At 44.3% G+C, this 13,578-nt stretch overlaps 1 protein-coding gene across 1 annotated transcript in view; it reads right to left on the minus strand.

Annotated features, from left to right (window-relative positions):
- Positions 1-8,148: 8,148 nt before the first annotated feature.
- LOC126499181 (zinc finger protein 120-like) overlaps positions 8,149-13,578 on the minus strand; it is a 38,033-nt gene continuing 32,603 nt past the window's right edge. The window contains exon 5 of the transcript XR_007591026.1: positions 8,149-10,428. The gene's annotated coding sequence lies outside the window, so the exon portion shown is untranslated. The remainder of the gene's footprint in view (positions 10,429-13,578) is intronic.

The following is a 13,578-nucleotide window of genomic DNA, read 5'->3' on the forward strand; positions in this document are numbered from 1 at the left end:
AGGATTAAGGAATTGTTTACCGGCTCTTAAAGAGGTAGAGCAGGACCAGAGTCTGTGATGAATGGGTAGGAGGAGGAAGAGAGCTAAGTGCAACCTCCCACTGACTTCCTCCTTCCCCACAGAGAGAAAAGAGAAAGATGCAGGTGCCTGAAACGAATTTCTCAAAAAGCAGCAGGACTATACTTGTAGGTGAGTGTCTACAAGGAACCAAACAAGCAATAAAGAACAGTCTAGAGGCAATGATAAACATTTTGAGGTAATAGCCCAATACCCAGAAGATTTGGCACCCTCTCTCGAATACCGTAATTGTCTGTTCTCTGAAGACTGAAGGCCCTGACAGGAGGAGCTGAGTGTTGCTTATGCATTCCTGGTACCTATTTTCTGAGTTTGGAAAGGGGATAGAAGAGCAGGTCTGAGAGGAAGGCACCATGGGAGCTGGGGGTGGGAATGGGATCAGGTTTCCCCAAGACTGGGCCAAAGTACTTTGACTGAGGAATCCCGAGCTGGACTAAAACCAATTGACTCTGGCCAGCTGGGCACTCATGATGGAGACAGCCTTTCCGTGGTAGTTCTTTAAGACAAGCTGTAACGTCTGTAAGGTCAGGCAGAAAAACAGGCACTGATTCCTGTGGTGGTGGGGAGAAAGGGGGCATAGAGGAGAAGGCCTTTCACTCTCAGCTCTCAACTTCACCTGCATGTTGAGCAGGAAACAAAACAGACAAACTCAGACACGGTCCCTTTGTCCAAGATCAAGAGGACTCTCAGGCTGAGGGGCAGTCTTAAAAGCTATTTTCCTGGACCTGAATCTCGCCAAGTTTCCAGTCAGCTAAGAGATTCTTGTTATGTGCAATGTGCCCCTCAGGGTATGACTTACTTTCAGGCTCAGATCCTAACTCCTCGCAAGTCAGGACATCAGAGTGTTTGGAAACGGGACCTTTAAGAGGTTAGTAAATTAAAAAGCAACGTCTTTAGAGCAGTCTCAGCCTGCCCAATGCTGCGACCCTTTAATACAGTTCCTCATGGTGTGGTGATCCCCCAGCCACAAAATTATTTTGTTGCTGCTTTGTAACTATAATTTTGCTACTGTTATGAATCATAATGTAAATATGTGTGTTTTATGATGGTCTTTTTCAGGCTGTGATCCATAAGTTAAGAGCTTCTCCTTTAGAGTCCTAGCCCAGTGTAACAGGTAAACGTGGAGAAAGCATCTACCAAGGGAAATGAAAGATAAAATAGCTATGGGCACACTTTGATAGTAGACTTCTAGCCAGCCTTCAGATCTATAAGACAAAAAAAAAAAATCCCTGTTATTTAAGCTGCACAATCTTGGTTTCCATTCTATCACTCTGAAGACACTGGTACAGGCCTGTTTATTCTGTGATGTGTAGCCAGCAGCCAGAGAGGAATGGCTGGTTCAGTCCCTACTGTGTGTGTGGGGGGGGGTACATTAAATGTGGAAGAATGTGTGGCAGAGATGCCTCCCAGAAGCAATATGTAGTATATGTTAACAGCTTCTATACAAATGAAAAATATGATTCTCCCTGTGTGGACTACAGTAAGGAGTTGTTTGGTGGATGAGCTGTTTGGCTCAGTCATTTCCCATAGACTTGTACTTCCCCAGCCAGTTGGTTACTGGAAAATTGAATTTCCTTGGTTTTCTGTTTAGCTTATGGTGTTTGAAATTTGATTTTTTTTTGACATTTGTTTTTATCTTAAAATTTGGCTGTATTTCTAAACCTTCATTGGCTGTATTTCTGTTCCTTCACTGACTGATATTTTCCATTTGTTTCAACCTCCTTTCTTTGTCACTGTTAGCTATGTTCTGGCCCACTCCATACTCTGCTAGTATGTATGTACAAAATGAGGGATTAGATCAGGACTACATAGTCCCCCTGCAGTGGATTTGGGTAATATTCACTAGTTCTGTAACACTTCCCTGCCCACGTCATGTGATCAATACTTCCAAATATACAAAAATTCATCCCCTGATCCCCTGGACTGAATATGGGCAGAGGTAGTCAAAATTAATATTTTTGTTTTCAGAATTGGATTGTTTGTAGTAAAATTTTCTCTAGTTACATGTTTCATTCCTTTTCATGTGTGACTATGTTCACCTCATGTTGTGACTATGCTATGCTCTTTGTTAATTTTTATATATGGATTGATTCTTATGTTCCTAGGTAAGGTATCTTGAGTATGAAGAATGGTCATATTAATGTGTTATTGGCAATGAAGTTAAAGCTCTTGTACTCTCTTTAAAGATACTCCCATGTCCTTAGTCAGTGGCCCTGTCAGATACTTGAGACTTTTCAAGGAGACTTTACGTAGTTAGAGTTTAAGCACTTTATGAAAAGAGTTTGTCCCCCCTCCCCTTTTTTATTTTTATCGAGCTCTACATTTTTCTCTGCTCCCCTCCCTGGCTCTTCCTTCCTCCCTTCAACCCTTTCCCCAGACCCCCATGCTCCCAATTTACTCAGGACATCTTGTCTTTTTCTACTTTCTACTTCCCATGTAGATAGATCTATGTAAGTCTCTCTTAGTGTCTTCATTGTTATCTAAGTTCTCTGGGATTGTGGTTTGTAGGCTGGTTTTCTTTGCTTTATGTTTAAAAACCACCTATGAGTGAGAAAAGAGTTTGTTTTATGAAAAGATTTGAAAGTATCCTGTCCTGACGTGGGATTCCCCTCTATGTGCTGTGAATCTGTGAATTTTATTTAATGAATAAAGCTGCTTTGGTTCTATAGCAGGGAAACATAGAGCTAGGTAGGAAAACTAAGCTGAAGGCTAGAATAAAGTAGACCGAGTCAGAGGTATGCCATGTAGCCACCACAGGAGACAGTCACCAATGGAAACTTACCAGTAGGCCACAAGCACATGGAAATATACAGATTAATAGAAATGGGTTAATTAATGATATGAGTTATTCAGTAATATGCCTAAGCTATTGGCCAAGCAGAGATAGAGGAGAAAAGAAGGTGGAGTCAGGAGACACCATGTAGCTATGGAAGAATTTTACCAGTAGGCCATGTGCCTCATGGTAAAATACAAAATAATGGAAATGGATTAGATTAAGATAAAAGAACTAGCTAGCAATATGCCTACGTTATTGGTCAAGCACTGTTTTAATTAATACAGTTTCGGCATGGTCTGGTTTGCTAGGAACAAACAAGCAGTCTCTGCCAATAGAATGGCGTGCCAACTACATCCACATAAAACCTGAGAGCTTGGAAAGGAATTTTAGACACACACACACACACACACCAGGTAAGTATGACTTCATGGTAGCAGCATATTCTTGGATAGGCTTTGTTTGCTAAAAGCAAGCACAGGCACAATTCCTTTAATGCACAGGCCTCTAGTAATGATGGACACTAAGTGGGAGTCTGAAGCAGTTTCATTCCCATCAGACAAAGCTTGTCTCCACAAACCTCAAAGTTTCTCTGAATCAGGAGATCCAGTACCACCAAAAAGCAGGCTTTATTAATAACAGGCTTGTGCTACAATGACAGAAGAAGGGATCTGGAATTGAGGCTACTTGCAGGGTCACCGAATTTCTGGTTGGGATAAATAGAAGAGACACATTCAATGTATGACTGTGGGACAGCAAAGAATCTGCCTTGACTTCGGGACAACTCAGGTACAGGAGGGATGGATAGGAACCCTCTTTGCTAAACCCATAGACACTAGATACATTTCTGTTATGATAAAATTTCATAAACATAGAATCTTAAAAAAGAACATATCTGGCTTATTTATGGAGGGATAAGAGCCCATGGGGGTGGAAGAGGCGTGGAAGTTAGCTGGAAGATTGAAGACAAAAGCAGTAGACTTGAGTGTCACATCCGCAATCTCAAGCAGAAATTAGGGAGAACAGAGAATAGCTTGCTCATCTCAAGACACACTCGGGGACAGCCTTCTGCCACTTAGGCTCTACAATATAAAGTTCCCCAAACTGTACCATCAACTACACTTGAGGGTCCATGTGTTCAAATGACTATTCATATGAGATATTTCTTTTCATTTTTTATTTAAAAGCTACTTTTTTCCATTTTACATACAAACCACAGTTCACCATTCCTCTCTTGCCACTTTCTCCCAGCTTCCACACACCCCTCTCCAATTCACTCCTCAAAGAGAAAGGCCTCCCATGTAGAGTCTGGCATTTCAAGTTAAGGTAGGACCAAGACACTCCCCCTGATTCAGGATTGAGCAAAGCATCTTACCATAGGGAATGGGCTCCAAAATACCCGTTTATGTACTTGGAATAAAGTCTGGTCCCACTTCCAATGGCCCAACAAGCTCTCCAGGTCACACAAGTGTCCCCTATAATCAGAGGGCCTAGTTTGGGTCTATGCAGGATCCACAGCTATCAGTCCAGAGTCAGTGAGTTCCCACTAGCTCAGGTGAACTGTATGTGGGTTTAGCCATCCTACTCCTAACCCCTTTGCTCATACAATCCCTCTTCCCTCTCTTCAACAGGACTGTGAGAGCTCAACCCAGTGCTTACAGTGTGAAGATTTTCAGAGTAGAAATTGGTCAAAATTCAATCCTTGATCTTTTCTTTTGAAAAGCTCAGAGATTGGTTGGATTTCCTGCCCAGGATTGGCTACTTTTGTGCTGAATTGGTCAGGGGAAGAATGTGTTCTCTAGGTCTGGTTTAAGGGGAAAAGTGTGATGTTTTACCGACCCTTTTCAACATTTTGCCTCTAATATCAGAGTCCGTGAACTGGCTCTGACCTCAGGTCACACTGTATTTCCTCTGGTTTCAGGGACAACAGTGTTTCTTTGGCTCTGCACCAGAGGATGCTTCTTTGGCTATCCATTTGACCCTACACTGCCTAGAGAAGTTTCATCAAAACATTCCCGTGAATGCCTGCACAGCATTTTGCTCTTCTGCTCCATTTCACTTCCTCTACCCCATCTCTGTGACGAATATTGGTTCATTTATAAATGCTCACCCTCTTCTTGCTAATATCCACAGTCAAAACCAAATATTTTTGTTTGTGGAATACCTCCTTGTCTGTGATAATATCTCTAGTTGTAGCTACACTGTGTATAGCAGAAGACTTCAGGGATCACTGTGTCTGAGTATGGACTCCACCCTAGAATCTGAACATGTGCTGCTACACTCTTGTCAGTTTCTTTATGTAAATTATCCCCCGGATTTTTCCTCTATCTAAGGGCCTGAAAAGGCATCATTGTGTTTGGGAGTATCTCAGATTTCACGACAGAAAATTCATAGCTATAAACTTCCATTTTAAAACTGCATTAATATTTTTTTCAAGCATTGTGTGTCCTGAAATTTCCCACGAAACACAGTGGCTTAAGTTGAGCTGAACATCATGGCCAGCCAATAGAAGAGGACATTCTTAAAAATGATGTCAGGATCCTAACATCTCTGGGTTCAGGTACATGTGGGGAGGTGATGCTTGCCTGCGACCTACCCATATACCCATGTACGCACAGATGAGTACTTAAGAAACACCACAATCTTCTGTCCCATATCAGTTCTGAAGAACACATCCTGCATTCTTTGAAATGTAAAATTATAGTAAAAATCTTTTCACACCATTAACACACAGATACGATGCAAGGCTGTGAACTACACACACATGCACAGGTGGCTGTGAAGGTCCTCGAGAAACAACACAGCGCTCTGACTCACACTATCTCTGAAGGAAACATCCTTCAGTCTATGGAACACAGTTCCATAGCACAGTTTTTTTCACGTCATTGATAAACAATGATTTATGTAGTCAAAGACTATGTTCCAGGAAAAGATCTGGATATGTTCCTCAGGGAGAGAAGCAATCTAAAGAAGGAGGCTAGACCACCCATCTGACAGGTTGTGTCAGCGGTGCACTTTCTCCACAAAAGACATAATGTACATCATGATATTAAATTAGAGCACACCCTCCTGGATGGAGCTGGTAAGGTCAAGCTTAGTGGTTTTTGTTTGGCCACTCAGCTTGAATAGGGACAGATGTTGGAGGAGGTTTGTGGCTCCTTACTCTATAGGGTCCCAGAGAAACTGACAATGAATCACTAGATGGGCTGGCAGGTGATAAGAGGAACTTGGGCATCATCCTATATGTCATGGTCACTGGCCACTTTACATGTGTAGAAACCACCCTTGATATGTACACGGAATCATCACTACCATAGTGGGTCCCATTCCCTAACACTTAAAAACTCTGTCTCATCATCGCATGATTACTCACAGTCCCCATCTGGTAAAAACTAATAGTATGTCAGCTTATGCAACAACACTGCTTGGCCATGTTCAACAACATGTATCACATGACAATTAGGAAGTCATTCCAGAGTCATACAACCCATGTATACTATCAGCTGTGAAAAGATATTGTCATTCCTAACACACAGGCACTGACCAAATAATAAACAAACAGCAACAATCAATATACTCAAATACCAAATGAGGTATTCCCATTCCCACCCCCAGCTCCCATGGTGCTTTCCTTCCTTATGCTGATGAATAGATTCATACCTCATTTGGTATTTGAGTATATTGATTGTTGCTGATTGTTGCTGGGAAGCGTCACTTTCAGGAACAGGGTTTAAAGAAAGAGGCAAGGGTTTCAGAAGCCACACCATGTTCCACAGATACTCCAGCCTGGAGGTGTGCCTTCTTCAGCACACACAAGAATAAATAACAAACTGTTAGCAACAATAATACTCTCAACTACCAATTGAGCTATTAGGCCAGCCATAAGCAAGATATATCCTGATTAAATATAATCCCTAAAGGTCCTCTTGGGATATCTCTTGCCTTGAAGAAGAGAGCTAGTGAACTAGGTTTTCACTCAGTATAGAAGCTGAGAAGATCACTTTTAGGAAGAGGGTGTGGAAGAAAGAGGCAAGGGACACAGAAGCTACCCCATGCTCCACAAAAAGTCAACAAAAAGCATCCTGATTGATGTACCAACTGAGCTATGGGGACCGCCATCATTACAAGAGGCACACAGCTTGAATAGGATCCATGCAAGTTCTCCTAGCATCTGCTCCCCTCGAAGAAGAGATGTTCTTCAGGGAGATACGCTATAATAAGAAGGTAACAATAACTAATCAGCCCATGCCACTGGTGCACTTTCTCCACCAAAGACACATTGCACATCGTGAAAATACATCTTGATGGAGGGGGTAAGGTCAAGCTTTGTGAATTCGGAATGGCAACTCAATTGCAGAGGTGCAGATGTTAGAAGAGGTCTGTGTACCCTTACTCCTTTGGACTTCACATATCTTAACAAGGAGCCTATATGATGGATTGGCAGGAGATAAGTGGAGCTTGCACACCATCCTATATACCGTGGTCCCTGGCCACTTCACATACGTAGAAAACACCATTGATGGTATGCACAAGATCATCACCACCACAGAGTGTCCATTCCCTACTATTTGTCAAATCCCTATCACATTATGGTTGCACATGGAATGACATTGGCTGGGCCACATTCAACAACGTACACCACATGCCACTAAGGAAATCATTCCCACAGTCACACAGCCTATGTCCTCCATGGGTGAGAAATCTGAAGACACTGCGTCATTTCTGACACACAGACAACCAAATGGTAAACTAATAGTCACAGTCAATATTATGAAATACTGATGGAGCTGCAGGGAAAGTCATAAACAAGATGAGACACCCTGGTTAAATGTGATTCCTGAAGGTTCTCTGGGCCTCCCTCTACCCTTAGAGGGAGAGCAAGGAACCAGCTTTTCCAATCAGTATAGAAGTTGGGGAGAGGGTACAGAAGAAAGAGCCAAGGGATGCAGAAGCTACACTGTGCTCCACAGATGCTCCAGTCTGGAGGAAATGCCCTGTTCATCACCAGGCACCAAATAATACTGACACCAAAATCAGTATTTTGAAATACAATTGAGCATGGGAAACAGTCATCGACCTGATAAGACATGCTGGTTAAATATGATGCATTCACATCCTCTTATCCTCTCTCTACCCTTGAAGGAGGGAGTTAGTAAACCTTTCTTTCACTTTTGTCATGAAACACACAGTACAATGAAAAATGCAACAGTACATACCTTTATATACACTTTAGGTGACAGCCATGAGTACACTTTCTCCACCATCACCACAGACACACACACACACACACACACACACACACACACACACACACACACTGTTCCTTAAAGTATCAGCACCATCACCTCTGCTCCACATATACTACTATTGCTCAGGCACTGCTGGAGACGCCCCTAGTATTATACATTGATCGCCATGGGTCAGACCCTATTATAGTAGACACTTCACAAATGCTGCCACACAACATACAATGCTGTATTCATAAGACACTGTAGAGCATCTCCCTGAAGCTCCCACAGAGTCATCTCAATATAAGGGCTGTGCACTCTTCAGGCCTTATTAGACACCCCCTAATCCTTTTGTCAAATTCATGAGTGCTCTACTTGTTATCAGGCTGCTGGGACACTCCTTCCATCACCGTGATAGTCTGAAACACACTCTTTGATTTCAGGGCTTGCTCACCACCTACCTGAGCCCTTGTGCAATACTACGTATGACATACCTCTGCACTCCACAGTCCTGAGCCTCAGACTGTGCCTACCCTCAGGCAATGCTCAGTGTCTCTTACACCTCTGTTACTGCCCGCAGGGCACTGCTAATTTTCAGCCATGCTAAATCCCCTACCACTGAATAGTAGTGTATGCAGGCAATAAAACAGTGAGAGGCTAGGTAAGGGTTGATGCTTAGCATTGTACGCATGCCTGCATCTGCACAGAAACTACAATAAGGTCCTGATACCCTTGTATTGGAAGGAGCGTGTGTGTCAGGTAAGTCCTAACCTTATATGTAGATTGTGGGCTGTAGGTGTCCATCAGGGCCTGGCACGTAGTAGTCTGGGGTAAGTGGCAGATCTAGCACAGCACAGCCTGGTGCCTTGCAGTCATTGTGGGGAAGAAGGAGGGTGTTGGTTCTGCATGGGTTGCATCCAGCAATGGGTGTGGAGCAGGGCTAGGGAGTGTGCAGCTCTAGGATTTCCGGGCTCCAGAAGCAGCAACATGGAGACTCACCAGCTCCAGAAAGTCCTATGTATTTCCTTTCTTCAACCTCCTCCTCCTCCTGGGCTTAGGAAAAAGTTAACAGTCAGAGATGGATGTGACCCCCAACTTTGGAAAGTTATCACTGTGCTTCTGTCTCACATCCTTTTGTAGTAATCTTGGGGGTTGCATGGGTGTAAAGAGCGGTGCACAGAGCACATCGGCCTGTCTGCCTGGACACTGCTGACACCGCTAAGCAGTAAACCACCATCTTGGCTTAGAACAGGAATTTGTCCTCTCCGGGGGTGCGTCAGAGTCCAAACTCTCTCCAGATGTCCTGAGGAGTTGTCTCCTCAAGCCGTTCTCCAGTCTCTCTATTTCTTGGGCCGTGGCTGCAGAGCTCACATGAGAACAGTTCATGTTCTCCGGGTGTTTCTGATCTTCCTCCTTATGAGCAGAAACTTACATAGATCTCTTCTGTAACTGTTACATGAACATTGTAGTGTTTGGATCTGGGGCAAGTGTAACATTTGAGATCAAGTTGAGTTTTCTAATGGGTTTGCTATTGACTGCTTTGCACAGTTATCCTCCAGCCCTTGGAGGGCAGTCCATTTTCACTGCCTTGCTTTCCCTGGATGCCAGTGAGAAAATTAGCTGACATAAGGTGGGTAGGGTCTGTCACTTTAACAACAGTGATGGGTGCTGAGAAACAGAGGTGTCTGAGAGATTCTATTCCTTTGTCGTCTTCTCAGACATCCTAAACTCTTCTGAATGTCAATTAGAATAAATCCTCTTGGAATTCTACATCAATATTTCAGTATTTTCAGTATTTGTTAATTGTTTCTCCAAGACAAATGACATACAAGTGGAGGACCTCAAGTACACCATGTGATTGATGGCCTGGAAAAGAGGCCCTGGACACTGCCCTTCCCAGGCAATGCTGTCCCCATACTTTGCAAAGAGGCTCATTAGTTCCCACCCGCTCTACTGGGGCACTTTATCTGCTCAAGCAGGTTTCCCGGGGCGTCTGTCAGAATAGAGAGGCATAGGTCACCTCTGTGCTTGTCAAAATATGCACAGCATCGAAGTGGAACAAGGATTCCACAGTAAAACATCTACAATTTGATGCGTCTGTCACCCTTAGAATTTGCTGATAATTGGGGAGGGGGTCTGTGATTGGATGCTGCAACAGAATTCATTTCATTGCCCTACCCAGGATATCCTCCTGAACCTGTGGGGAGCTTCTGAACTGAGAGCTCAGGAAAGGGCCTGCTAGTTTTCCAGCGAAAAGAGAGAGCTCTCCTGCATCACTGGCTCCCGTGCTGAGTGTGCACGTCCTCAGGTCAGGAATTCCCTGGGTGTCTGTTTCAGGATGTGACCAGGCACCTACAAGAGAAGGAATATTAGAGGCCAATGTAAGAGCTGGCTATGATTCCACATACCCAAAGCTCGAGAAATCTGCCCTAGGAGGATAATGGCAGGCTTACTTTTAATGCACTTTAGGGACTAATGAGACACGTACAATAATGCCCACTGTCTTCCAATGTGCCCTTCCCTAGGCCAACATCTTTATAGTCTCTTTAGGAACCTCTGACTGCAGGGAATGATGTCCCTGGCTGCACTGATACTTTGCAGGAAGGAGGGTTTGAGAACAAAGAATTAATCGCAGCTTCCAAACATCATGCCTAAACACGGGCATTGTGCTTGCTGCACCGCATCTCACGTACACTTGCCTACATCAGACAGGACACATCCTTGGTAAAAATAAGCATCTACAATAGAACAAGTCCTAAAGAGCCTGCAGATATTCAGAGAGAAAGGACGAGAACTAGAGATCTGGAGTTGACCTATGAGACCACCAGGGATTCAACATTACCAATATGGTCATCATATCTCAGTCAATAGGTCACTGGGTGAACATTAAGCAGTTTCCAAATCAAACATACTTTGTCCAAAAGAACAACTCAAAGAATTAGCTTTGTCCTCTGCACGATGGATACTTAAGGACAGCTTTGGGGATGATGTGTGTTCAGTTCCTGCTACAAATAGCTGGTACTGAGTGCACCTGTTCCTGCTCCATCCAGCAGACCAGCAGTGATGGATGGAAGAGTTGGGTGTGGAGTCCTAGTTTTTAGCTGACTTCTATTCTCCCAGGAGAAAAACAACATGGCTCCCTGAGTAGAAGGGACACACAAAGTCACCATCAGACCCAAGGCAATTTTCAGTATAAACAGAAATATACCTCACATCTCCTTATACTGACACCATCCCCTGGGTCTGGAGCCAGTGATTCTCTTGGGCTGTGTCTCCTGGGGATCACTGACCTGGACATAGTGCCCAAGTCTCCCTTCCCAGGTCGAAGCTTCAGTAAAATGCATTAGGACTGAAACAACCCCCTGATGTGTCGCGATTATGACCACATAAGAGCCTCAGTGTCTCAAGACTGCTTTTCCTTGCAAGGCTGTCTGCATCCTCGTGCTCAATAGTCTTCAGCAAATTACAGACGAAGTAGCTGGCCTGTGGCAGAGTGACTGTCCTCAAATAAGGTATAAGAAGATATTCACCTTCCTCCATAATAGTTTGGGGCAAGAGAGCCAGAGGGCAGAGATGCATTACTTGCCATAACTTATGCCAACAATCTCTCCGAATCCACTCGTCTGTTGTCTCTCACTACGCCTTAGCTCCTCTGCATCATGAGCCTAATAACCACCTTCCTGGGAATGGGAAAGGGCAGCTTTGGCAGCCATATGCTTATTTGTCCATAGATCAGTGTCAAGGATAAACAGAGAACATAAACCTCCCTCACAGAACAGGATTAAATTTAGTCGTTTCAGTGATACCTTCAGCATTTGAGACCCACACCGGAATCCTGGCACTCACTCCTTTCTGAGTGTCCACTCTATATTGCAGAGAGCAGAAGCCTACTTGGAGAGTGTCCATGACAACCCCATAGCCAACTTTGACAGGAGACCTCCCAAACAAACAACTGGGCTGGAACCCCAGCTCTATGGTCAAGGCTCTCTCTAAGCCTGACCATTGATGTGGGGTATGAATAACATGTAGTTCCCAGACTGCTGACTGACTCGTGTATGCACAGTGTCCCCAGGACAGGCAAGCATTACCCACAACCTCCCAGCATCCCATCCACACTTTGACCCATTTCTGTTTACCTTGCAGTCACTGTCCTGTCAAGACACAAATACGGTGCTGGTAAACATCACAGAGTAACTGGTCCTTTCTCCAACATCTAGACTGAACCAGCATGCAGTGGACAGTGTCTCCTGTGTTGAGAGCGACAAAGGGATATAGGCAGGATGCAAACACAACAGCAGGCCTGGGAGGAAGATGGTGGAGGGGATTCACCTCTCCCGCAAAGTGACAAAACTTTCCTTTTCACCTGACCTTGATACGAGAGACAGATGAATGAGCTTTGCTCTTCCGTGTCCACGCAAATAGTTATTTAGGTGCTTCTAATTCACGAGCAGCTTTTGTGGGGTTTGCACACTGCTCCACTCTTACAACGATGCTAGGGAAGGCCATAAGTGGGACATATGTCATGTTTACTATGTGTTCCTCTGGAGAAGCCTACGGTAGAGGTTTTAACTCTTTTTGTGCTGGACTTCTCTGTAGTAAAGCACATCTGGACTCCCTGCAGGGCTCCCACATCTGCCTTCTCAGTCACACCACAAAAATACCCATCTCAGGTCTCAGCTTGCAGAGAGGCTTATGCCTTACAAAGATCATTATGTCATACTCAGGACCCTCGGATAAGAGACCTCTGCTGAGGTAAAGCTGGCCTGCCACCTCCACACAGAGTGGTGAGATGCTATGAAGATCCTGATAAATGGTAGGAAACATGACTACAGCAAAATCACAGAAATCAACATCATGAAAGTGCTGGACCAGTCAAACATCACCAATACTAGAGACCATGAATACATAATGGAGTAGGCAACAAAGGGGGATCTGGCAGGCCACATTGAGAAAGTGGGCTGTCTGCAGGAGGAGCAGGCTCAGCACATCTTCTGTCAGATGGTGTGTGCAGTTCACTACAGTCATGAGAACAGCATTATTCATAGGGACATAGAGAATCAGAGAGGCTTATCACGTAAACCCCTAAATCATACTCAGGACTCCTGGAAAAGAGACCTTTGCTGAGGTAAAGCTGGTCCGTCACTTCCACACAAAGGTGCAAGTTGCTGTTATCCTTGAAAAATGGTAGAAAGAATGACTATAGCAACATAACAGAAATTGACATCTTCAAAGAGCTGGACCAGGCAAACATCATCTAGCTGTTCCACATCATCGATACCAAAGAGCACACCTATACGGTGATGGAGCATGCTGTTCATGGCGATCTGGTGAGCCACACTGAGAAAGTAGGCTGTCTGCAGGAGCAGCAGGTCCAGCAATCTTCACTCAGATGGTGTGCACAGTTCACTACAGTCATGAGAACAGCATTGCACACTGGGTCATGAAGGATCTGTGAGAATCCTCTTCAGAGGCACTGCTTTTTGGGTCCATCTGCATTATCAC

The sequence above is a fragment of the Alexandromys fortis genome, unplaced genomic scaffold (genome assembly GCF_014885135.2).
Source record: "Alexandromys fortis isolate MF-2015 unplaced genomic scaffold, M_Fortis_MF-2015_v1.1 scaffold_9, whole genome shotgun sequence".
NCBI lineage: Eukaryota > Metazoa > Chordata > Mammalia > Rodentia > Cricetidae > Alexandromys > Alexandromys fortis.